Raw genomic sequence first — 27,973 nt, forward strand, 5'->3', positions numbered from 1 at the left:
CGGTTAAAATTCTACCAAAGATCCCTGTCGATTTTTTCACACTCAAACATCAAATTTTTCCTGCAAAAATTTAGAACCTCTAACATTATCTACTGCAATGGAAAAAGTCCATTTTCTTCACTTTTACCAAATTAGTCCATGGTACGATCCAAGCTCCCCTCTAGAAGACACTGTCAAGTATTCAGCTAATTAGCCCGATAACGACGATAGTACGAGTAAACAATGTCTGTAGATAAACTTCGTTTACGACATTCTGGGGTTCACGAGTTCCAGGAATACGTTTCTGAGCAAACAACGCGCCTCCGCTTAATCAAAGTTTGCCCACTGTTTCTAGATCGACATATTACGCGAGCACGCTCCGTAACCCGAGAGTTTTGGCTCGCGAGACGAGCCTAGTTCGGGGGAAAACCTACGGAAAGCGAAGATGTTCCGCGAAGCGAGCTCGCGGAAGAGTCATTCCTGAGATCAAAAGCGTCGAAAGAGAAGCTTGGAACGGGCACAGCAAACGGTTTTGAATCCTATTCACCGACAGAAATTCGTGTTCCTCCGCGAAACTACCCCGAGGAACTCCCGCATTCGCTTGAAAGCATTCCTCTAGGCGCACCTTCGCAGTGCGCTCAGGAATGCAAACTTTCGAAGCTCACGAGAAAAAAATTCGACGTGCTCGATTCGCGATTCGATCGAACCGCGACGGTTTCCAATAATTTAAATTGATGGCAGCAATTATTGCACTGCGTAGCTATGACGGAAAACTGATGTCTTTTCAATTTGCATTCATGGCTGTTCCTTTCTCTTGAATCATTTCGAGGAAAAGTTATCTCTGGGAGAAGTCATGATTGAAATTTACTCGCACAATCGTTATTCATTTTTCTATCGATTTTGGATAATCAGAATTGTTTTATTTTATATTTATTAGAAGAAAGTTCAATGATACATTCTCCAAAAAAAATCATTTTTGTGGAAGATATTAACAAGAAAGTGACCTATCCGATCAATTTTATTTAATAATAACGAGTACGTAATCAACGAATTAATTCAATTTAACTTCTACGGTTAATATTATATTTCCGCTCGAAGGGAGCCAAACCATTTTATGATAAACATCCCGACCTCCGCGCTCTTTACGCCCAACCTCCCGTTACAGTTCCCGATTATACTCGCGCCGGACTAATTTTCACGGGACAAGTCCTCCTTCCCCAAAAAAGAGCTGCTCGTTTGGCGTAAAACGAGCTGTTCCCGTCGCGTCAAATGAACCTGTTCGAAATTTCAGGATTAAATTTAAATCCCATTCAACTTTATCGCGCGCAAGCGAGCTTCGGATGTTGCACCAGGAGTTCCGAAAATACGATCCCGCCCACTCACCACGAAAACGTTAATGCCAGCCGAGTTCAGAAATTATCTAGACGCGTTTAAGGGGACCGGTGAATAATTCAGTTGCGTCTATCGACGAACTTTAAATCCAGCTGGACGCTTTTCGCGTAATTTTCGAATGCGACCGCGTATTTAACGATCATTTCTGTTTTTCGACGGTCAAAAATGCAGCAGAAGCAGCTGCGGATTTTAGTTGGATTAATAATGGTAGCGTATAAACGAGAATGTTCTCTGAAACGTGGCAAGCTTTCAAACTGAAAGCTAGCTGTGCTAACTTATTTGATGCTGTTGAACCTTTCCCATGGCACGTCCAAAGCAGACTATCCCCTTTCTCGGGTATTAAACTATGATGGAAGTTGAAGGATCAAATCTGACTATTATTATGCGAGTTGCTGCGAGGTCACTCCCGGTGAATTTAGTGCTGAGCTTGTATTTTAAATTCAAGCTGAGTGTTCCAACTTTTCGATTCGAACATATCTTATAAAATAAAGATGTGTTATTTTTTTCAATAAAAATTACGGGTTGAACAATAAAATAAAATATCCCGTCGAACGAATAGTTGACTGAACACCTGTCCAATGGAATAAACGTGACAAACGGAATCGTTGCATGGTGGCTTTATTCGTCATCTATTATTCGAAGAAAATGTTGCCCGCCTCTGTTTGCAACCGTGTTCGATTGGAGTTCGATGCGAAACGTGACTTGCGATTTCCCCATCGAACGTCACGGACTCGGAAATATTCTGCTCGTGCGACACTTTTTTAATAATGAAACGAAGACGGATCGAACGCTGAGGTGAGGACGAGGTCGAAGAGGTCGAAGGGAACGACGCGTGACGCATTGGTGAAAAGGGAGGCATTGATGTCACTCGCACAGATAGGGATTTCGTTGTTACAATAGAACCGAGGGACGCACGTTTCGTGTTACAGAAATTTGTGAAATACGTGCACAGATTTTTGAGCAGCTTTGATCTTCTGTTCGAAGCCAGTGGCGTACAACTTTAAATGCTATATGAATTACAGAATTTTATATTTCAATCTGTTCCTGGTTTTATTAACTGTAAGTGTTGTGCCAAATCTACTAACCCTTAGATAAAAATTTGCTTGGATTAAAATTGTCACAGAACTAAATTGGATAACGATTAGAATAACAGTTACAGAGTTAAGAGATGACTACTACAGACGAAGCGCGAGAACTCGAGAATCCTGGTTCAATTATACGCATTAATTAATAGCGTGACTCGAGTAGTAGTGTCTCTTCGAACCTCCCCTACAGCCCACCCCTGCGCAACTCTAAGTATTCACAGCCACCTGGCAACCGGACCGTCAGAGACACTGTTCTGCACCATTTCTAACGACGTTATCCAAAATTAGTGTTCGTGATAATTTCACGTTACGTCTCCTCACTTGACGATAATACTGTCTACCCCCAAATAATTTTATTTGAATAAGTTAATCTTAATTTCAGCAAGAAACACAAGTTCTCCAACCCACGATGCATCTACTTAACACCCGAGACGATCGCTACCTGTCAAGAAATAACCACACGACACCGTAGCAACACGAGCCGCAAAAGAAACAACGAATTCTCGTACACGCGAGTCTAGACGTTCGTAAAATGACTCCTAGGGGATAGACGAGAGAACGTGGAATGTAGACGGACGACTCTACGTCCTCGAGCATCCCAAAGCAACGAATTCTCCTCGTGCCCCATAGTCCTCCATACGCGGTAAATCCTCGTGTTCGTCACCTAGTTAGAATTCGTTCGCAAGAAGATTCCAAAAAACACACACAAAGACTCACTGAATCGCCTCAGCTCTAGCGGAAACCTGGACAGTGGAACACATCCTTGGAAACGAGATCACTGAGTCGAACGACGTTCCAAGATCACAATCGCACAACACCCGAACCAACAAATCCTCCCTGAGCAACCTGATGAACGACTTCGATCCAAAGGTATCGAACAACTGGGTCGATACACGGAAAACATCGAATTCCCTTGCGGACGCGTCGTCCGGACCTCGTGGCGAGAGGTCTCCAGTCGTCGGTCCAGAGGTCGCCGATGCAAACACCCGAAACTCGCGGAAAACTGGCTCAAATGGCACAGGGGGGGGAGGAGGAACTCACGGAATCGACTGCGGTGGTCAGGCGTTCGGCAAACGCGAAACGCAGAGGGATGTCCTCTGGACGTACCTCCTGGAACTCCTCCACCGCGAGTTCTCGTCGAGCTGATGGAGGACTGGCGTTCCTGGTCCCCGAGGACGGATAACCGCGTGCACAGACGTTCGTGCACGTTCACACGTTCGCAGAGTGTCGCACGCGTAACGGCTTGCACGATGCGTGACATGCGTGTCGCGCGTATGACGTGGCGTGTGTGCGGAAGTATATTGATCAGCTGATGGTCGGGTGGATACTGGGCTGCTTCGTACAGAATTCACCATATTGTTGCGTCAGCGCGCACGCGCGCAACCCCGCGTCCCTTCGCGTTCTCCCTTTTTCTGCGCCTCGACCCCCTCCCCTCTTGCACCCCTCTACCGAGCTCCTTGCTCTATTGTTCAATGAAAAATTCCGAGACGTGGGGCAGGAAGGCAAATTCGCGATTTTTAAGACGAAATTACGACCGACGGGGGGTGAAATCGACGTCTAGGAGGTGAAATGAACAACGATAGGGTGCATTGGGGTGTTTCGGGAGGTCCTCTGATTGGGTGACGAATAAATTTGAAATAGAGAAGGTTCTGTCGCGTATTACTCGCCCATAAGGATGTAGATGTAATAATCAGTCTGTTATTCGAACCTTTTTGTGTCTAGGACCTGTTTTATGAATATCAAGCCTTGCTAACGATCCCTGATCACGGAACACCTCGCAACGAGGCCTGAATCCTCTGTATGATCTGTTTCATTTAACATCAAAACTGTAGTTGGCGGAGAGATTGGCCTAAGAGGAGTTGGTGCTTCGATAATGTTCACTTTGTGTCTCTAGGGATTTAAAATCGGCCGAAATATAATTTCATCCTTTTATTTAATTTCGCCTGAATATCCTGCTAGGAAAGATTCATTCGAAAGCGTCTGAACAACATTCCCATTCCCAATTCCATTCCCCCTATTCTCGTCGCCCATTGCGGAAAAGTCGAACGGTCGACCGAGTGAAATTCATCCCATCCAGCGGAGAACGGACTTTTCATTTCGTTAGCGGTGCTCTTCGATACCAGTTGAAAACTAGTTTCACTCTGTCCGTACCGAATCGCATTATGAACTTAATGCGACCGCTCCTCGAGGCCATGGACTTTTCCATTCCTTGCAATTATGCGATCTGCAACGTCCCCGGTGAATTTTTTACACTTGGGGTCGTGTCTTGCAAAGCCCCCTTTCACCTCCTTACGTAGGGTTACTCGAGTCTCGAGTTCCAAAAGTGGAACGTTAAAAAATGCTATCAAAGTCGCTACCTCAGAAATGATTTAAAATACCTTTGCTTTACCTCGGTTTCTCTGAGAATCCAAATCAAAACCGAGTATTCCACCGAATATTTCGACAATTAACGCAAGCTATATAATTTGAATCTTACTAAGGAAATGTTGTTTTCAAGAAAATCCAAGGAATTTCCCAAGCAAGACGAGCCCGTAACAGAAATAAATTTCTCAAGAGATATATTTTCTTTCGTGAAATTATGCTACGTGAAGGACTCGACGTAAAAAGCAAATACCGAACTCGATGAAGGATGAAACGCGTCTGATTCTTGTCGAGGCTCGAGTTGTTTGAGATATACCGAACTCGTTTCCCGGAAAATATCCGACGGTGTTGCGACACAAATCCGCGATCAAAGAACCTCGTTAACGACAAATGTACATGTGAGCGGCTTACTGAATATTCGGAATCCGTGGATTGGAACTATGTTAACTATCGGCTGTTTTCCTTTCACATGCAAATTACCCTTGGCGAGGCTTCGTTACCAGAAGCGTTTCGAGACGTCGCGGATAATGGCGGGAGGGGACCGTCTTTGAAATCGAGAAAAATCAGACAACGGAAGAAACAATTTCTACATTCCTAACGGTGGATCGCTCTCAAATAGACTGTCTCGAGTAGGAATCGGGTGGGGCATCGTATTTGCAAGTGAAATTCTGCCGAGTCAAGCTTTTTGGATCTTCCAAAAAAAAGTTTCTGTGCTTGAAAGTCTAACACGCAAAATTATTTAAAGCCTCTTGAGAAATAAATACCAGTGTAACTCTCGTATTAACGCTAAACTTACCAATATTTCATTTGCATCTATTTCTATCGCGATCGATGAAGTGACTGTTCTGAAAGACACTTTTTTTTAATTGGATACAAAAATATTTCAATTTATATATCGTATACAAAAACTATATACAAAAGTTTGAAAACGATTATTTTACCAGTCGTGGTATGTTTAGCGTTAATAAATAAATATCTACACCCTGTGATGGAAAGTATCGTATTAAAACATTTGTTTTCCTAACAGTTTCACCTCGAGGAAAATGATTACACGTCCGAGATAAATTTCCCAACAATTTTCGTCACGGTGCGAGCAAAGCTAACCAAACGTGATTCTATAAATTTCATTTCCTATTAAGCCACGGATATAAAGAATCTTGTGGAAACGACTATGATGAATGCTCGGTAATTTTGCCTGGATACGTCCCAGGTAGCGACAAATATACGTTGTTATAAGATTCGGGGAAAATGAGGTAGCCTGGCGCGACGAGGTGAAAAGAAACACGACTCGTAAACCAGGAGAAAGGGGAGCCACATCGCAGTGTCTGTTATTTCATGGTTGGAACACGCGCCTAGGATTCACAGTCACGCACCGTGATTCGCCTCTTGATCCACGAGGCCAAAGAAACGGAAAGCTTTATTTCACTCTCGCGCCGAAACTGGTTTGCCCAGCTTCGAGTTGGAGCGAATTACAGCGAGCAGCGTCACGCGTCCCGCTCAAACTCTCTGGATGCTTGTTCGTTTGTTAATTAGCTGCATCGCGAAATGAGGGATTTCGAGTGCGTTTAATTTTTCCTACGATGTCGAAATGTTGCGGAAAAGGGGTGGTAGAGCCACGTCGAAATTTCAGTCCGCCCGAAATTAATTAAAATTCGTGTAAACATAATTATATGATTGCAAAATTTTACTGGAAATGGTACTTTGGTAAAATTGAGGATTGTGCATGGATCCAAGTCTATCGTAACGCGTCCAAAGGCTTGCGGATCGAAGATCGAGGGCCAATCGAGGTCGATGATCACGGAATACGGGAAATCATCGCCGAGACGTGATCGAAGAAACGAATGGAGAGCCTTGGAAAACAGTCGGGGGACTCGGTCCTTGTTGGAAGAGGATTTGAAAGATGCAAAAGTTGCAAATGAACTTTCTAACCGTTCCATTCATCCGCCGCTACCGTGAGAATACGTTATTGCGCGCAAAAAGGAAGAACAACACGGCGAGGAGGCGGCCGTTATCTTCTCGACGAGGCTCTCATTTTTCAGTTCATTCGAATGCAGGCCGCGAGGCTCGAGTAACGGACACGTTATCTTTACGTGATCGGCAAACAAGCATTTCGAAACGTGGCTTTCGCGCGCGGAAACTCGAGAAAGGAAAAACGCGAAAACGTGGAAACGTCGGTGAGAGGAAGAGCCGAATCGAGCACAAGTTCGTTTCCATTTCGTGCACAGATGTTTCCAAGTGGATTAGATGTTTCCCACTGGATGAGAACTCGCTAGCGATTTTCCGTTCTTATCGATTAACACGTTGGGTGACAGAACTTTTCATTGAGGAACTAAAAAAATTCATTCTAAAGGTAGATCTATCATGAAAATAAATTTGAAGGATTTATGAACTTGGCGAGATGAACAAATTAAATACTACGACAAATGTTAAATTATCTAACCTTCGACAGTCTCGTTACAAAATTCTAACTTCATAGAAATTTTCACGAGTTTTAATCTGGCAGCCAATGTATTGGTATTTTATCCTATGATCGCTTCGTATAATAAGTTATTTTACAATCTGTAATATATTTTACTCGCGACCCTCTTACGATTTATTTTTAATGCTAAGTGAACGAAATGTAATTGAAAGGAAGAATTAAACGGAAAAGTTGGAAGCTTGTGCCTCGAACAATGGCGATGTTAATCGTTCTTATCGAGGGATCATTGTAAATGGGGAAGAGTGCGAAACCTGTGCGCAATTAACAATTAAAGAGATACTCGTCTGATATCGTTGCAACTGGCACTCATTTGCAATCCGCGAAGGACTTAAGAGACAGTCTTCCGCGCCTTTTGAAAGAGGGGTTTAATTAGCGACTGCGGAAATAGCAGAGTGATTTCCGTTGCAAATGAAGCGGAATTATTTCGAATTTTTAGCGACGATTAAAAAGGAACGAAATACTGCTTTCGGTGCTTTGGTTCGTTAAGCTTTCACGGTTCTCGTTAAACTTTTTAATGAAGCGTAAAACGTTTTAAAAACTATTTGTATCCGATAGAAGTACGTTATCCGGACTGGGAATAGGTTCACCATCGCGATAAATTAAATAATTAGCATGCTACATATCGAGGAGAAATTGTACAGAAGTTACAAGGATAGCCTAAGGATAAGTTTCAGAATTGATACATCAGTTTTGGCAGGGCAAGCTAGTTCAATTTGTAATAATAATCGTTACATTTAGATGAAATACCCTGATATTTTTGTATTTCATATTACATTTTTTCTTTAATAGTTTAAATTTCAATGAAATTTAATTAGGTCTCCCGAGCGCTTACAAACCACAGATTAAGAAACTCTAAGGTCGAATAAACAGCAAAGTATATAAAATCGACGTTTGCGACTCACCTTCGGAGTTACCACCTATTTCGCAGCTGCCTCGTTCTCTTTGCAATTAAAGCTTCCTGAAGCAGACAAAAAAAAAAGTTAATGCTTCGTTGCAATAAGAAACAAGAATTATAAAATAAAAATACGATAAATACGTTCCACGTTCTAGTGTATCGTATTTAATATTACTTTTAATTGTATTTGACGATCCTACGAGACAAAATAATCAATTTGTTTCGAGGTTTAACAACACCTCAGAAAATAATACTAGAACGCTCTCTAGGAAGAAGGAATGGGTTCGAAGAGACCGAGATCGTTTTTCGTCCAGCCAGCGAAGACTCTTGGCGCCAAAACAGCGGCGTATCCGCGCGGTCGGCGCTCGATAATGAAATAACTTAATTTCTCCATTGGCAAACACATAGATCAGCGTGTCGTGGGTGGGTTGCCGCGAGCCCCCGCTGTAAAGTATGCGCCCAACCGTTGAAAAGCGCGTTAAATCCCCGGGAGCAGGGTGTAATCCACTTTACCAGGGATCCTGAACTCTCCCCACACCCTGGACGACGCACGTCTCGCGTTCTTCGCCAAAACGAGGCTAAATAGTTAATCAGCGCAAACTTCCGGCGGACTTTCGGTTTGCATAATGTCTTACGTCCGTCAGGCTCTTTTTGGGTGAAATATTTCAGCAGAAACTCGACTGGTCAAACGAGAACTCTTTGGAGCATTCGAGTTACCTAACAATGTATGTTAAAAACTAACCTAGCCTGAAGTAATTATTTTTTCGAAGAAACCGAGGAATGTTTTTCTTTCAGGATGAATAGTGCGCGTGAAAAGGAAACGAAAAGTCCTTTATAGCATTTTGTAATCTGGAGCTTGGATACTTAGATGTAAGAAGTTTCTTGGCGTGGGCCATTTAAATGGGTTTTAAATCCCATTTAAATCCCAGTCAGCTGATCGCGCGCCAACGCGCACACATCGGAACTTCAACTGCTTATATTTCGATAACCTCAAACTATAAAGTGAAAAAAGGCTTTTTCCTAAAAATGAACAAATAATTTCGTCTACGTACTCGTCACAATTATTTGTGCCATCGATTAACGATTGTCTCGATTCATGAAACGTTTTTCATCGAATGTATTTGTATAAACAGCGTAAGAAACGTACACCATGCCAACTTATGCTATACTATTTACCATTTTTACATGGCGCGTTCAGGCAAGTTTCCAAATAAGCTGAATACCTCGGGAAACGATTAGTCGTGAGATACAAGACGCAGGTAGACTTTAATACTTTTAAGGTCAGGTCAGTGCGAGGAACATATCGCCAGGGGAATTCTAGCAAATTTATGCGGAAAGCGAAAGGCTGAGGGGCTACACGTTTTAGTCGAGTCACAGTCTTGAATTCCCTGGTTCGTGTGGGTCTTCGACATCGATCAAGTCTGCGTTTACATTTCAAAGTGATTGTTTGTATAAGAGTTCAACGAATTCAATACAAAGTGTCTGAATATCTGATTAATCTCGTAGAATTTGGAAAAATGTTTGTAAGGGAATCGAGCGCTACTTGTACCACCACTGTACAACACATCTGGAGCACGACTTCCTGGCGATTGTTTCCTAGCATTTATGCTGCATGCATCGATCTATCAATCTGACAATGTGTCTTTTCGCAAGACGAAATTATTAACGATACTTGAGTTTATTATAGGGTGTACGAATGTAGATATCGATGCATAATCGCAACTCGTGACGGAGAAACTAATCCGTTTGTTATGATAATCGGGGAGAAGGGTATTTTTAATACTCGTTTCCATTCAAACGTTAGTTGATGCTGATCGATTTCAATATTCGCGAAGATATTATGTAATCCACATGAGGTTTTCATTTTGTTTAACAAACCAAAAGCGAACAGCTTTTGCATTCACGCATTCGTACATCTACGAATCCACCACACCCGATAATGTAGTGTACCGCGTTTGATAAATGGAAAAGGAACGAGAAGCGAGAGAAGGCAGACTGATTTGATTGCGCTATTGCTGGATTCGCCGTGTTTGATCGATTGAGTTTCGACGGGATGTCGACGGTTTCGTTTGGAAATTAGAATCTTTCGCGGGCAGACAAACAATTCGAAAAATCACTGCACATTCGATGAATACTTCTGAATCTTAATAAAAATCGGGAAATTACTTATTAAATATCACTGCACTATAAACATCGAATTTATACCAAGTTTTCTCATGTTTGAACAACATCTAAAAACACCTAAATCCAAATACAATTACAATTTTACCCTCGCCACTTGACCAGTACCCACTCAACACACAAAGATAGCATCAACAGTGAAACGTTCGTACATGTTTGGACAAAGGTTCGTTTGTTTGAGATGATCGACGCGTGCGCCAAACTTCTGAATAGCGGTGCACGTCCGGTCCACGAAGCCGCGAAATTAGACGACTCGTGGAATTCGTCGCAGACAGACGAACAATCCAGGCTAGAGACCCGCGGCATAGTGGCGTGGAAGCTCTGGAAACACGGTGGGGAACAATGAACGCGAAGCGACAAAGAAACCTAGACAAAGCTGCGGGAAGATCCAGAGAATCGCCTGGAAGGTGTGCGCAGAGCAGAAGATTGGTATTCTGGTCGAAAGGCTGAACCAACGAGACGGTGGGAAAGTAGAAATTTTCCAGAGATGTACGCAAAATACTTAGATCGAAAGGTAGACTAACTGCGCAATGAACAAAGCGATCTTAGGTGAGCGCATAAACTGGCTGACCATCAAGAAGATGGTGGAGAAACAGACTCAACCCAGAGGATCGGCTAGGTATGCGACAAAAGAAGGATCTTGGGTGCAAAACCCCTCACGCAAGAATGAACTGTGCAGCAAAAAGAATAGGGACCAGAGGTGGTAGATCTACGCGAACGCTCCAAGTCCTCCAACTGTGCAACGAAAAATATGAGGACTCCAGACGCAAACACCCTGACGCAAGGATTACCTGGCCGCGCAGCAAAAATAATAGAAAGGCAAGGTCTACGCAAACACTCAGAGATCGGAGAGTCCTCTAACGGTGCAACAAAAACGCGAGGGTCTCGAGTGCAAACATCCTGATCCACCAGCGAGGATCCCGGGTGGCTACGCAAGGACGCTAACGTGACCTGGCTGTGCAAAGAGACAGAGTGAGGATGTCTTGGGTGCAGAAATATTCAAACACGCTGACTGATCAGCTGGCGGTGCCAAGGAGGAAGCGTGAAGAAGAGAGGCTTACACAGGACAGACCAGGGACGAACACTGAGAATCCAAATCCAAAGGTGGTGAAGACGAAGAAGGACATCGGTGACGCGGTCGACGAAGTTCTTCCACTAGCTGGACGACGACGACGACGACGACGACGTCCACCCGTTGCGTCTCGACGTCTGTTTGTGGGTCTCGGCTGCCTCGAACTGGCCTCTTATCCCCCGTATCGCCCAATCAAAAAACCGGCAGCACAACGTGCGCCGATTGGTCGGGTACGGCCACCGTGAACACCGCAATTGGTCAATCGGCCCGTGTCACCCATGGTTACCGTTTGCATCAACAACATCCACGGTCGATATCAACCACCTTGGTCTGCCTTGCCGCGCGTTACCTTTCGTCTCTCCCCTCCCTTACCACGCATATGCCACGATTAGCGGCTATAACCTCGGGTCGGAATTCTCGAGGGCGACCGCTTCTTCCTTTTCCACCACCACCAACCTCTGGCACAACCCCCTGCGACCGAGGGGGCACCAGCGCGTCGCGACTCCCTGACGCTCTCGCGGACGAAACCCCGTTTTCTTGGATTTGCGTTTACGCCATTTTTATTACGCAACATTTGCCTGTTAAATGTCTATGGGGATGCTTTGGCTGAATCTAGAAACGCGCGGGACACGTTTGGGAAAATATTTATGACGAATTTGGGTTGGGTTTGTTTGAGGGGTCTGCAGAAGATCGAATTCAGGGCACGACAGAGTTTCGTGATAGAAGGATAGAGGTTTTACTACGAACATTCAGGTCACTTCGTTTCGAATCGAACGTAGAATTGATGCTTCGTGGAACTTAACTTCTACTATGGCTAGAAATAGAAGAGATACTTTCCACGTTGGAAATTCGTGTGGTCCAATCTATACTATGTGTCTAACCTACGCAAATTGCAATAGACCACCAGAAAATTGAGAGAGACGAGTGCCTTGGACAATCACCAAATGAAAAGGGGTGGAAAGAGTTGGAAACAATACGTGCACACCGTCATCGAAAGTCTCGCTATCAGAATTCGTGTGGTCCGATCGATTCAATCTATCTAACCTACGGAAATTCCAATAAACCGCCAAAAAATTGTGAAAGATGTCAGAAAAGTGTAAAAGGAGGTGAAAATACGAAAAATATTCGCAGGTCTGGATCGATTTTCAGCGGACAGGCGCATTGAAATTCACCCATGATCGCGTAATAAATCTCGCGATGCTAGTCGCCTAAATCCATGACCATGAACCATCCTCGAGGCACTATATCTGGATCCGGCTATTCTCGACGACTTTCCAAACGATCTTAACCGTACGGTATCGCGTTCTCGCGATTCACGGTCTAAACGCTGCGAAAATCCCCCAGGGGGTCATTTATCACGAAAGTTGCGCGAACGCCTTCCAACTGAACTTCATCAAAATCCACTCAAAACTCTCGAGGAAGTTGTGCATCAGCCAGCGTTGCATTATCTATGATTGCTTCGCCATCGCATGTACCGCGTTCGATTGTCTCGAGCATCGATCGGAATCGTCTGCTGAAATTGACCATTGCGAACGGCTACTGCTTGAAAACCGTAAATAAAGTCAAACTTCAAAAAGAAGTGTTTCCTTTTGAAACAGTTCGAATCTCTTAGGGGAACTTTCGGAATATTTTTAAAATTCTATACCTGAGTTCGAGTTTGCAAACTTTATCAAGTTTTCTCAGAAAGAATGTATATAATTTAAAAGTACTTCTCCGCAACTTGTTCGAAGTTTTAAATCGTTTTAAAATTGTAAATTATACAAGAGTAATCGCATCCCAATTAAATTCTCATTTTAATTGAATTACTATTAGGTACGAAGATAAACGTCTGTCATATATAGATGAAATTTGCACTCCAAATTTAACGCCGATTCGAGCAAACACGTTCCACGGAAATTATGCAACACAATTAAATCCCCGTTAACCGATTTCGACAATTCGCGGTGAGTTGTTAATATCAACTCGAGTTCTTATTTCATGGGAGTTTGTGTATCTACGAGCGGCGAGCCTCGACCGGTGCGAACATTGAAATCTCCGCCGCAAATTTCATTTGCGCAGTTCAAATTTGCTTCGGCGATTGCATTCCCAATTATGAGAGAATGAGATTTCGATTACCAATAAGTGGAGCTTACAGGAACTCGATATCGCGATGAAGCAGGATTGCTAGGCAGACGCTGGAGACGATGCTAAAGAGAACTGTGTGGAGGGAAACGTGTTTGAACTATGATCCTTGACGGAGAGGCTGATTTATCGAGCATTTGTGTTCTTAACACTTGAAAATATTTAATATGGAGACTGGTGAACATTTTGCAATAGGGAAAACAAATATCCAAGAGTGAAGTTTTCACGAACCGCGGAAAGAGAATCCTGAGAAGAAATGGCGGAAGTGAACCGCGAAGGGACAACAATGCGATGGAGAGGGAGACCAAAGGCTGATGACCGGAAAAGGGTGAACGAACGGAAATCGCGAGTAACTCCTAGGAGAAAGGGAGAGTGAAGGGAGAAATATAGAGAGCCTCCGAGGTGAGAAGAGGAGCAAGGAGGCCGCGAAGAATTTATCGTTTTCTTCGGTTGCTTTGCTCCGTAGGCGTGAAACGTTCAAGGAAACGTCATCAGCGCTCTTTGTCGTCGTTGATGGAGACCAGCAATGATTTCAAGTCGTAAACCATCGGGTCCATAATAACGGAGCGATTTCCTCACGATGTTTCGGATCAATAAATTTCTACCATTTTGGTATCGAGTTTTGCTTCATAAATAAAAGAAAAATTTCAAATTCTTGACAATCGTTTTGGTCCTGGAGCAAGCATTGTATATTTAAAGCTTCACGTCAATTTTTATTTATAGCTTTAGATGCTCGTTTTTATTTGATCATGTCTCAAGAATTTCGAAACGTTTCCCACCAAACACCATTTAAACCGAACCTGATGAGCACTTTATTTCGCGAGCAACGTATATAAAATTGATCATCTTTTATTCGTCGCTCGAAATTTGTATCCAGCAATGAACGCAGAACTGCACGAACACGAGGTCGCTAAATAATGCAAACGATCTCGCATTACCTGAATAGCCGACACAGAATTATTACAACGATAATTGTTCTCATTTTCCCCTGGTTCCGGGACAAAACTCATCGAACGCAACACATTTCCCGGAAAAATACACGGATGTACGGCTCGATGCGCTGATTATCCACCTCGCGTCGACGAGTTTCAGCGTTTTCTCTTCTGTGAGACACTTTCTGACTTCTGTTTCGTAATCGCGTCGTATTAATCGCGCTTTCATTAAGACAAACGAATAAATTTGTAAAACTGTAGACTAGAAGGGAGGAAGCAGCAAGCCTCTAGGCTACAATGGCATTTTGATCGGGAGAGTACTTTTCATTCTCTATTTAATTTTCTTATTTAATAATTCAGTCCAGAGTACTCATCAATTTCCCGCTTGAATTTCGGGACTATCGGGAAATCTTCCTCTGAGCAACTATTGAAATAAAACATTCCTCTTCTTGAGTAAGTCCTCCTCGAGGATACTCGAACGCAATCACGCCGATTGAAGCGACCTCGCCTTCGGTTTCTTGAATGCAAACATATAAACGAACATTAAGCGATGGTGGACGGCGATTGGCCGCGTTCCTCGACTTCTTGGAGTCAAGGATCCAACGCGAGACCGCGTAGCGACGAACAGTCGGTCGTAAAATTCATTCATCCCGATGGTGGAACACAATGGCGGCGCGGGACGATGGTTTTCGCACGGAGCGTGAAGTTTCGCCAGCAGGAAGACGAACAGGTCCATTGTCCTGCGCAGGGGAGTCCGTCGTGGTCCCTGCGGAGCCGGTTTCCAAAGCCGAAAAAAATGCTTTCAGCGCGCGAGGGTGGGGAGGGAAACGACGCTCGCGGTTAGGTTGGCCACGTTCGCGGCTGCTCCAAGGAAAACCGTCCGTGGAATCTTTCTCACGGCCCGAGGGCATCATCCTTCGACCGCAGAGTCCAAGGATTGGCGAACCAGAGGGCGAGGAGACGGGGAAGGGTCCCTTTGTTTCTCTCCGTCTCTATGTATACGTTTATCGCGGGGTTATTGTATTTTATTCGCGTCGCTGATGCTTTTCCAGCGGAGTGCCTTCGTTGCGAAATTAGCTGGGTGAGTACCTTGGGAAACAGGTGGAGATTGGCAACGGGCAATTGGACCACTGCGCCGAATTGTTGAGCGTCGATCCCATTTTATTCTGAATTTTATCTTACATCTCTATATCATTTTATTACCCAATATTGCCGACTGACGGATAATTTCTTACGCTTAGGAAGTGAATTAGGAAGAAATCTGAAACGTGAGTCTTTTAAGAGACTTCCAAAGGAAATTTGTTCTATGAGTAGTCAGTATATGCAATAATAATATCGATAAAGAATAAATATTGCTTTAGAAGCTTCGTAGGGTCATTGCATTTTAAATATTCTTTCTTTATCGATTTTCAAAGAATAACAAATCATATTTCTTGTCAGTCGCCAAAGGCGCGTGCGACTTATTGCTCGCGTCAGCGTTCTGGTTGCTCGATGGACTGTTTGTCGGACTGCAAATTTATCGCATTTATTGCGTGCCGGAATGCCTTATCGTTCGTCGCGACACAGAAATAAAAGTCGATATATCGCGAACGTCTAATCTATTTTCTGTTCGCACTCCGGCAGGGATATGGAACGCGAAGAACTCATGGAAATATATTTTATTTGAAGAAACGTGAAATAATATTGTTTCGAACGTTCGTTGAAAGCTATCGCTTTTTCCCAACGCTTTTACAAAACTGAAATACAGATCGCGTCAATATTTAACGCGCAAATATCAAAAATAAAGGCCAAGTGTAAAATGCAATGCGTAAAATAAACGAATTGATGAAATATTCTCATTCGATGAGAATTACCGTAAATTTTATTTTACGGTTGTAGAAGCTTTTCATAAAATAAAATCCAATGTAAATCTACATGTAAACGGATCTGAAATTTGTTTTGTAATTTTATATCTATCAGAGATGTATTTTCAGAATTGTTGCTGACACGTTCGTAAATTGTGCTTTCAGATAGAGCTCATAAATAAACATCATTTTGCAATACACGGCTTCCACGCACTCCAGAAGAATACCATAATTTACAGTGTTGCAGACTCCTATACCTCCTTAATCTACGAAATACATTCTGCATACGTTCTATATGTTCCTTCATTCGTATTTTCTCATTCGTTAAATGGATCAAATCCACAACCTATTCATCGTGTACTCACAAAGGAAGGACGGAAAAGGGTCAGAATACGACGACTATACCTGTTTTAATTTTAATTAATATAAATACACGTCGTTTCAGGGTGCATAATTTCTAAAGAATACAAGTATAATATATACTTCGTCTCATTTTCTTTACTTGCATTTTAAATGAAGATCCCTCCGAAAATCTATATTTGAGACAAATTAAAATTGAGCCAAAAGGTACCTCACCCACCACAGTTAAAGTCAGTTTCTCCAGGGTGCATAATTTCTAAAGAATACAAGTATAATATATACTTCGTCTTCTCATTTTCTTTACTTGCATTTTAAATGAAGATCCCTCCGAAAATCTATATTTGAGACAAATTAAAATTGAGCCAAAAGGTACCTCACGCACCACAGTTAAAGTCAGTTTCTCCAGGGTGCATAATTTCTAAAGAATACAAGTATAATATATACTTCGTCTCATTTTCTTCACTTGCATTTTAAATGAAGATCCCTCCGAAAATCTATATTTGAGACAAATTAAAATTGAGCCAAAAGGTACCTCACCCACCACAGTTAAAGTCAGTTTCTCCAGGGTGCATAATTTCTAAAGAATATATAAAATACATTTCTTCGTCTCGTTTCCTTTACTTCCGTTTTGAATATAAATCATTTCGACAAATTAAAATAGAGTCAAAATATGCCTCACCCAGCAAAGTTAAAATCAATTTCTTCAACACTTCCCACCTCCATTAATCCCCTTCTTCGAGGCCACGGATCATTAAGCGAATTTCCATCGATCGAGTCTCCCATTTTTCCCTTCTTTTCGTCGAACTATCGTCGCTCATAGTGTAATCCAGCGTCTCCCCGCACACGCGCGGCCTCCTCGCCCCCCAACCCTTCTGGCCCTCAGCGAAATAGCACAGCCAGTAGTTGTTGGATCGAGGGTGGAGAACAGAGAACGGTTATGGTGGTAGAGTCTGTTCGTGGTATCAATATTTTACGGGGGCACGTTCCGCCATCGATCGCAGCTTTTCTGCATAATTAATCGCGCCTCGTCCCTCCCCTCTGCCAACCCCCTGTGTCTCTTTTCTTCCCTTGCCACGGGCCACGAGCGAATCTTAGGAATCGAATCCGCGACGGCAAGTTAAATGGATTTCGATCGAATCTAGCTGCCCCTGGGATTTTTCCTCGGCAACCCCCTTCGGCTGGAGGTGGGCGAGGTTCGCGGAAACCAAGGAGAACGAGACGGCCGTCTTCCGCGGAACCTAATCTGGCCCGTGTCGTTATGAATGCATAAGTTATTGTTGTCGAGGCATCGGGAAACTTCTTCCCAACGCGGTAGCAGCTCTCGTTGTTCGTGTTGCTTTCGACAGAAGGCCAGAGGGGCTGCGAGGAACTCGATGGAGCGCGGCGAACGAGAGAGTGGATGCACGCGCGTCTCCAGCGGGGATGGGGCTACCATCGACCCCCTCAGAGGCATCAAAGATGGATCGTTTTTCAATTATTTGAAGATTTCGGTAACGCTTCGCGTTTCGGGGCTGAACATTCGCGGGATTTCCACGCGAGGGTACTTTACGAGGTGGCCTTGGGAATAAATAGTGGATTACACACGAGGTCACGGTGTGTCGGTGTTAGAATAATAAATGCGCGTTCGGAGCTCGTATTTCGATCAAAACGGTCCCGGAGAATACGGTCCGTTGAATCGGTGGATCTGATTTTGATAAAAAAAATTTATTTTTTTTGGGGGGATATCGAAGGATGCGAATATTTTTGTTCGATGGTTTCTGTGGCTTATCAGCGATTCATGGTCGGGAATATCGACAAGAGCCTGAAGTGTGGACGATGACAGCGCTATTTATTGATTGCTATCCGTCAACTAGTATCGCGTAGGAAATTGGATGCTATCCAAAATTTATTGCTCGACGTACATATACTCGCTGCTACTCGTTCCCCAAATTAACACGAACAACCCAAATTTATTCTAGGAAAATTCGTAGTGATCAGATAATAAAAATATAAAAGGTACGAAATAATTAATCGCCATGGAAAAACTTCGTGAACTGAACCTAGACTCTTGAAACTATATTCATTATCCAAACGCTCGGTGCTCTTGATTAATGCACGGGAATCAGAGATCCCAAAATGAGAAGACGTAAATGATCGACTGTGACGAGCGGAAAAGACACAATGGAAATGGAGCGAGCCGAGACGTCTCGTTGTGAGCGGATCGGGGAAATAATCGGATCACCGTGTGTTCGAAATCATCTGCATAATTCATACAGCAGACAAGTGGCTGGAACGAAGATAGAACGAGATCAATATCCAGGGAAATTAGAGAAGTCGTAAGTCGACGGGAAACGTGGCTGCAGGAAGAAAGTGCTGATCGAAAGGATGTAGGAAGACGTTTCACCAAAGCCGAAGTTCAATATTTAAAGGCGGATAACCCGAAAGGAGGGAGGCGCACAGACTCTAAAGGTCTTCCTGGCGGAGCAATGCCTCGAACGAAATGCAATGAATAAATTGGATTCTCGGCTTTGATCATTCGCGGATTCGACCGTGGTCCATCGATCGATCAAACAACGGCCATTCCGGTTCGCGCGTCGTCGATTCCTCTTTTCAAATCACCCGGAAGTTCTCCAGCGCCAACTCTATCGATCCGCGATACTCGTTTGGCTGGTATACTCCCCGTATCTTTCCATTATTTCGCGGTATTTGCATCGATTGCTTCCACTTTTGGTTACGTCGACGCGAGGCGATAAGGTTTGAGACAACCTCCGTAAAAAGTAGGAACTGTGCACCAGGGATGAAGAAAAATTCTTGCGCAAGTAGGAACCTCCAGTGACGAATAAAAGACGATCCTGGTCGATTCGTGATAAAGCATATTTAGAACCTGAATCGTAAAGCTTTGATAAGGGAAAACTAGAAATGTAACTGTTACGAATTATTCGTATAATCATCCTATATGGGTAAGTTACAATCGGAAGACATGATTGTGTAAATCAGGGCAGCACGATCATGCGTTAGTTCTTCCCTGAGAAGCGCCGGGCTACCCTCATCCTATACAAAATATTATATAACTTTCCTCTGAGCAACAAATTTGTTTTCATTATTTACACATAGAACTGGCCAAACTACCCCATGTAATTTAAAGACACCCCGTACATCCGCCTTCCTGTATCGTTTCAACCAGCACTCCCTCATTTTTTCCACCCCCTCGGTGTAAACGTTATACACGCACCTCGCGGAATAAATGATTAAAAAATAAAAAAAAAAATTGCTGAACGGATGTCTGGACGCACAAGGAAGCATTTTTTTCGTGCGGAATAAAAGAAACGAAAATAGTTGGAGGAGGGAGTTGTCTGACTGACGCCCGAGTGACGTTAGATTGCCACCTTTCACGCCTAATTCAAGAGTCGCGGACTCCCAGCACTCGAGAGTACGTGAACTCTTCTGGCAAGCATGCAACGCACGCTGAAAACTGTAATTACACGGCGGGAAAAAACGTAGAAAGAGCCAGCAGGTCCGGACACGTGGTCAGGTCGGAGGGAACTTGAAAACGGAGCAAGGCAGGACAGCGAGACAGGGTGAACAGTGAAAACCCGTTGCAGGAGAAAAGGAAAGAGCGAAACCGACGAGGAAGAATGGCAAACTACTGTGGGACGACGCATCTGTCCGAGCATATTTGATATCCACCCTCTCTCCTTCGACCGACGACGCCAATCCACCCTCCCCTCCAACCCCCTGGCGCTCTCTAGACGTCGCTTTCTCTCCGTACTCTACGTATATCCATCGTCTCGAGGGATTATGTACAGGTGAACGCGGTAAAAGAAGGCTACACGATTTCATGAATTTTCCTTTTAATTCTACCATCGATTTAAAATACCCTCGAGTACGATCACCTTCGGAAAAATAGACCCACGAACATGTTTGAACATAAATTCGAATATCTTAATAATCTTTATACCTTCCACAATTTGTGTTGGAAAATGCCTAGATTTTCCTCGCAATGTTTCAAAACATTATTTTCTAAATTCATGATACATCAAGTATGGAGGAGTACGACGACCTCTGACACAGTTGGCCAATAACGTAGATTTTTAAACATAAATTGGAACACCTAAATAATTTCTATATCCTCTGAAATTTGTATTGAAAAATGCCTGAATTTTCCTCGAAATTTTTTAAAACCTCATTTCCCACCTTGATACGTCTCTTTAAATATGCCTACAGCATTCTGTTTCATTCATTTACATGACTAATTCAGCGCTACCATAAAATTAACAACAAGTTGCATTGTATATGTCGCCGTGAGGAGAGCGCAAAGGGCTGGGAAAGTAACGCGTAATTGGTATGGGCGGAAAATGATTAAGCGGGGTCGGAGGGGGAGCGCACGTGGCCACGAAACACACAGGATAGCTCAATTACCATTTTTCTTCTCGTTCGGTGTTCGAGAGGCTTGAAATTGAACCTTGTTAACCATAAAATTACGCACTTTGTCGGTTGCGTTTACCGTATGAGTGGTTTAAAATTGGTTCTATTCGCTGGTCGTTTGACAGATTCGATTTCGAGGCAAATTGGAACGGTTAAAACCTAAATGTTAGCTGCACGGTCCACGAGACAAAGAGAACGCGATCCCAGAATTAAAAGTAAGTGAAAATCACGTACAGAGGATTTTCTACTCGTTGGAGCTCATAAATAAATTATTACACTCCGGACATTATCAAGCATATTTTTCGTAAATGTATTCTTCTCGATTCTTTTTCTTTCGCACGATACTGGTTACAGGTAATTTCTCTCATCGTTTAATTTTGACAATGTTCCTTTCATTACTTAACTTCTGTTTCACGTATTCTCGTAAAATGTCGCGTTAGAAATATGGCTCTCCATTTTTCACTTTCAACGGAGCTTAATTACTCGCAGCCAGATTGACTCATTTCATATGCCCCATTACTCAACAATCAGAGCGGAATGTTTCGCGTCCTATCTCCCCGCAATATCCTGCCCTAGTATGCGACGACTTCACCTACGTGCCCATCCTTCTACGGTACGTGCAACCTTCGTGGTAATTTACCACCGAAGGATGCGGGTAGCAAGTGTCACGCTCGGTTGAAACACGGATTCAGGCCGCTGGAAAATTTATGAGCCGAGATTTCGCCTAATAGCGGACCGTGTAAAAAGTACGACACCTGTGGAAAGCTCGATATAATTAAACCGACTGAGTCGAGTGTGTTTGCACTGAATTAGAAACTCTCAAGGGCTCGGATAGAGTCGCAGCGATTTATCGAACCGTTCCACAGCAAGTGTGCAAAAATTCGTGGCGAAATTGAACAGGAATTTGGTATATTCTTAGGGAAAAACATAAAGGGAAAGAAATTCATTTCCATTTAAAAAATGGGGCGCTTTTATTCGCGATTTTACTTCAGATCTTCAGATACAGAAAAGAAATATAAATATAAATGGAAGTACGTTTTAATTTCTCAACTGTGTAACACGTACTGCTGATGTTCTATGACCTTTTGCATTTATGTACATCTGAAGACTCTTCATAATCATCATACACCGAGCCATCAATCTCTCAGAACTACCTCCAGAATATAAATTGTTCCCAAGAGCGTCCAACAATCGTAATGTCGCGGCAATTATTCTCCGAACGCCACTTACACATAACTATCATCCCCCAAGCCTGGCCGCGATATTTAATTCCACGTCCAACAGGGCGCAGCCCTAATTCAGATTCGCGGAATGAACGGCTGGCCGATCCATTATCGATGCACCAACAACCCGTAATTAGGAAAGTACGAAGGCAAAGTGTTGCATAAGTTCAAATTGTCGGCTAAGTGTGTCCGCGTGATCGATCGTCCGAGTTGACGACGCGAGAATGCCATCCGTAATGAGGTCGGTTTTACGCGTTTATGGCATAATATCGCGGCCGTACCACGGTGTACATTACTATGAACAAATTACGCCAGCACAGAAATATTCGATTCTGTCCCGGTTGCTCGAACTACGGCCAAGGAGTGCTCAATAAGTGATAAGACGAACCAGCGAAAGGTTGCGCCACCACCCCCTCCCACCCATCGAGCGCGAAAAACGGCGTAGGATAAAAGGTGGACGATTATGGAACGAGCGTAATGCCACGAAACGGAAATATTTATTAGGAAATAAATGCTGGAAAGTTTCGAAAATGAGAGGTCGAAGGACGTGGTTAACTGAAAATAAGTTGAGGGCACGAAGATATTTCGTGGATGCAGTCACAGGGTTGTTTTTATATCGAATATCGAGCTTTCTATCGCTTGGGATATAACAAAGTGTAACTGTTGGTGAATGGAGCCTCTCTAAAGAGTCTGATATGGTGTACGAGGTTCAAAAAGTGGTGGGGATAACCTGAATCTTTTATTAAACGAAGAAATAGTGTACTTCGTTTGATATCGAACTGGATGATCTATAAAAATAGACTTTCAAAAAGAACATCTAAATTCACACGCGTTCCCCAATTTACCAAGCAATACGGCGTAATCCCTCGCCAAAACCTCCCCAGTAGACTTGTTCCCACAAAAAGCTTCCAACAGGTTCGAACGTCCAATTTCCCCGGAAACGCGCGTCGAAATTACAGCTTCGTAGTTCACGAAGGCCCGTAAAACGGCACATTTACGAGCCACAGGACGATCTATAAATATCCCCCGTCGACTATCGAGTCAAGGTAGAGTTTTGCATCCGCGGTGAGCGAAATAAAGGAGGAAGTGTCTCGATCCAGCGTTCTCAGACTGGCGCCAGCGCGGCACGGCGATCTGTAAAACGTCTTGCAAATCAAACCGCGCGTCATCGTCGACGATTACTCAAGAGATCAACCATAGCCCGAGTCGTACGATGCATTCCTACCAACGGTACGCTTTTTACCCATTACGGAACACGTAATCGCATTCTTTCCGGGCGCCGCGCCGCCATTTTCAATTCGCGCTCGCGGAATTACCTAACGCGACGGTTTCGAATGCAACGCGCCCCCGACGATGTGTGTATTTCCTTCCTTTCGTTTCTTTTTTTCGTTTCCTCTTTTTGCGTAACATTCCACCATCGCCCATGTCGTTGGCACACCTATGTCGCGCGTTCGCGCCTCCCGCTGCACTTGTCGCGTTATCTAGGCGTCCCACATGCGCCACTCTTCTCCACTCGCGCCAAAGAGGCACTGAAAAACGCGGCTGAGTTAAATTCCCTCGCCTAAGCGAGCTCTTCGTGCGCGTTCACGCGCTTTAAACCGCTCCCAGACGTTGCGGTTAAACGCCGTCGTTCTCATTTTTGTTTTCGAAGAGTTTTATTTACAGTTTCATTTGTGTTTGCAGTTTTAGGGTGGACGAGCTTGGAAGGGATACAGAAGAGCTTGGTTATTTAAACATTTTGGTGAACTTCAAGTTATCCAAACTTGGCAGGAACTGTCGACTCGACGTAAACTCGCAAAAACAACCCCCCAGGACGGGTTCCCGTGGGGTAGTTGCAGAGTTTGGGGCCGAGTCGAGTGAAAACATTTCGCCAGATCAAAAGTCGCGTCTTCTTGGGGTGGGCATGTATAATATCCTGCCGAACGAGGCTTGAATAAACGCTCGAGAACTGTGCAGAAGAGGAGGGCGCGGCTCAAATTTTAACAAGCACGTACCCGTTAACGAGCGTCTCAATTAAAGCCGATATGAGTGCAAGATGACCTGAAATCGTATGACTCGCCCACTCGACGGCACCCACACGTCCTTCGCGATCTCGACGAATGGTCTAGACGTCCCTATCAAACACTCAATGAATTGACACTGAAGCTACCGATCAGTGTGTCCCATATACCTCAAACTTGTTAAAATCGGTCGAGCAGTGGTCGCAAATATAAAGACTAATTGCAAGTAAAGAACTAATTTAACGCGTTGACTGCCACGATGCTCGCATATGGGTGACAAGGATTTTCATTGAGGAATAAATAAATTAATTCCGAAAGCGAGGTGTCGATGAAAATTAATTTCGATAGGATTGGTAAATTCTAAAGATAATTTCTAATTATACAGAAACAAAATTCCTTGTAGGAATTTTCACGATTATCAGTCTGGCAGTCAACGTGTTAATTGACGACGTTCTACGTGAAAATTTGGACAACGCAACCTCGGAGAAAAATCGAAAATTGCGGTTAATTGTCGAAGGCACCGTATCGAGACGACGACAGATGTTTAAAAAAAATACCTGACATAAGGTGTTCGCCAACCGTGGTCGAAACGAGCTCGTACAAGAGGAGCGGTGGGGGAGTCGGTTCGATTCTCTTTCGCAGGGAACCGATCGTTTGATGTAACATTAAGGCAGTACTGGAAACAACCGAACAGACGGAAAGGCGGTTCTGTTGCGAGGACAGCGCAACGAGTGGCACGCCATCCTCAATAATTCAGAGACGGTTCTATCTCTCGCAGTGGAGTCACTGCTACCGTGGCCACTGTGCTGGAGGAAACGCGACGAGGAGATAAGCAAAATTTCATTCGAATGACATTTTATTGGAAGCAACATAAAAGCTAGATACCAAATAGCGTATTAATTACGAAATGAACAATTTTAGGTGGCCTTCTATACGTCCAAGTATCTACAAATTGAAACTTCCACCTCTGATTTCAATTTTTCATTAGCGAAAAGCTTGAAAGCTTCGAAGCTTTAAGGAAGCAACGTAGAATGTCCTTTCATAAAGGAAACTTTGAGGAATAAGCGTGGCTGACGATAGAGGAGGCTATTGTTCATTTTGAATTGGCTGCTTCCAGGTTCAGATGTATTGATCTAACCAGTTAGAATAGCGAATTTAACGAGCGCAGATTGTTACGTTGGGCGCTTTAATATCGTTTCCATTGAATCTGCGAACTGGCGTTGCCTTGGACGATAATGGGCCTTAATAGAATATCGTTGTTTGTGTAACTTCGTTACTGCGAATTGCGGAATAAAATTGTTCCGTCGGAGCAGTAAATTGTTGCGATAAATTTCAGTGGATGAGGATTAACGTTAATTGAGATGGTATATTTATATTGGAATATAATTTTTTTTGTTTATCGGTGTTTCGATCGTCGATACAGGCCAACTAAGTACCAGTGGAGTGCAGATATTGGAAAACTGAGCACTTGTATCGGTTACGATTCGAGCACAATATTTATTTACAGTTACAAAAAAAAAAAAATCATTAGCTTTTTAACACTTTGTTTTACGCTCACCGCTCACCGAGAGCAGAAATCAAAGTGTCTAATTATTTTATTGTCGATTTCACAAACACTTGGCATACCAAGTGAAAACGAAGGAGCAACAGAGTCTTGTTAAATTCAAATTAATTCGAAATGGCGTGCTTGAAGTATCAAGAAGATTCTCGTCAAGGGGCCCACCGTGTGTAACGAAGAATCAGAAACTAGATAACACCGTATTCCGCGATGAAGTTCCAATTAGACGAAAATCAATAACACTGAAAGGAATCTCTGCGTCGGTGAAACTTCGCGAACAACGGAAAACAACTCGACAACAGAACTGGAGTAAAAGCTCGTTAATTTCAATTAATTGGACAACCGGAGCCAGAAGGAACGTCAGTTCGACAAAATTTTATCGACGTTAAAGATTCACTGAAGTCTCTTGTTTATTTTAATGTTTAGCATAAGAAAATGATATCTCAAACACTCTCGATGTCGCATAATTTACAGATCAGAGAGAAAAATACATTACTCCCTGCAAACATTGAATAATAATTGTGAAGAAATAAAACTTTTAAAGAAAATACTTTTGCTCGAGTGAAACTATGAGAAGATTGTCTTGGATTTTATTTGGTCACGAGCCATAGTCTATTGCGGGTCGTTTGAACAAAAAACCAACAGTTACCCTTCCGACTCCTCAGAATTCAGGTCGCCTGTATCGCGAGTGGTTGCCCTTTAAGCCCTTCCGTGCCACTTTTCGGATCGTCGATCTCACTTGAACGCGCGCATCCCGCCACAAGTATCCTGACTTCGCAATAATTCCACCATCCGCCCTCTGGGCTTCGTGTTATCGATCTGACCGCGATAGAACATCCCCCTTCCGTACGCTATCGTACACAGATTTCCCTATTACCCGCCACTTTGTTACCTGTAAAAAAAAAAAAAGAAAAAAAAAGAAATCTTGCTGAGTTAAGCCAGGAATTCATTCCAGGAAACGACCGATCCCATCTCGAATCGCTGGCGCTCGGCCACCGAACTTCAAAGCGGTGCTGCACAAGTATCTATACAGTAACCAGTGGGGATGATTCTTGGCGTATATTCGGGCTAAAATCTTTGCATATAACCGAGTTCTACTTGTTGTACTTCGACTGTACTTTCCTTCCATCGACTAAGCCAGACCCGGCTCTTACGCGAAAGTAGACCATAGATTAATAGCTAAGCCTGATTCAAGACTCCCTGTGCTTCTTTCTATCATCGAGGTTGAGGTTAGTTATTGTTATCGTTATATAAGCAGGCATGGAACATCTAGACACTTTGTTGCATTCTTTATTGTTACTGCTACTTGATACGCCAGCTGGCATTGACGCGAAAGCAATTTCGAAAACTCGGAATTATAAATTTTCTGTTTCACCAAGCGATGTTACATTACCAGTCACCTCGATTCACGCGCAATAAATAGTTAAACGTGCTATGTTAAATTTAGATTAATCGTTAGTCTACAAGTAGGTCGATAAATATTGTGATTATTAAATTTCACGAAAGAATTCTAATTTTCCATTTCAATTATGTTTATGGAATCGCAAATAACCCGAGACACGCGAGGTGTATCCTTTTTAAAGAAAGTAAATTCAGCACCGAAGAGGTTAAGCACGCACGCGAATCCACGGCCTCATTCCCGTCGATTGGCTCCTGGCATTTAAATGGGAATCTCGCGATATACACGAGGATCTTTCAGCGGTTAAAGAGTTCCGCGTGTACGCAATATGTCGAAGTTCCACGCGGATGAATGAAGTCTACGAGGAGGATCGTGAGAAAACGTGGCTCTTTGTTCCTATCGCTTTCCTTCGACATGGAAAATTTCCTCCTCTCGGTTCACTACGTTCTAAACTCGCGTAACTGCGTAAAAGTCATGCATTCAGAAATTTTCTTGCCAATCATTCACCCAAACAATTACGAACTCGTTGGAATGCCAAATTGTTTTGGCATCCAAATTATATTAACACTCGGACATTTGGAAATGTTAAATCAATCTCCAGTGCTCCATTAATTCATATTTACAAAGCAATCAACAAAATGCTCGATATATTAACGCCCTCCAATCGAATGTTGATTTCATAATAAAA

The 27,973-nt window shown here is 43.3% G+C and overlaps 1 protein-coding gene across 5 annotated transcripts in view; it reads right to left on the reverse strand.

Annotated features, from left to right (window-relative positions):
- Nucleotides 1-27,973, reverse strand: part of LOC128874102 (heterogeneous nuclear ribonucleoprotein K) — a 112,908-nt gene that overhangs the window by 69,253 nt on the left and 15,682 nt on the right. The window contains exons 1-2 of one of the 5 annotated variants that reach the window (XM_054118436.1): nucleotides 26,536-27,234; nucleotides 8,199-8,254 (exon numbers count right to left, since the gene is read on the reverse strand). The exons of 1 other annotated variant lie outside the window; for it this stretch is intronic. The gene's annotated coding sequence lies outside the window, so the exon portion shown is untranslated. Of the gene's footprint in view, nucleotides 1-3,563; nucleotides 3,772-8,198; nucleotides 8,255-11,433; nucleotides 11,563-26,535; nucleotides 27,235-27,973 lie in introns of those variants that run through there. 3 more of the 5 variants (XM_054118435.1, XM_054118434.1, XM_054118438.1) reach the window with 3 other exon arrangements.

The sequence above is a fragment of the Hylaeus volcanicus genome, chromosome 3 (assembly GCF_026283585.1).
Source record: "Hylaeus volcanicus isolate JK05 chromosome 3, UHH_iyHylVolc1.0_haploid, whole genome shotgun sequence".
In the NCBI taxonomy this organism is placed as follows: Eukaryota; Metazoa; Arthropoda; class Insecta; order Hymenoptera; family Colletidae; genus Hylaeus; species Hylaeus volcanicus.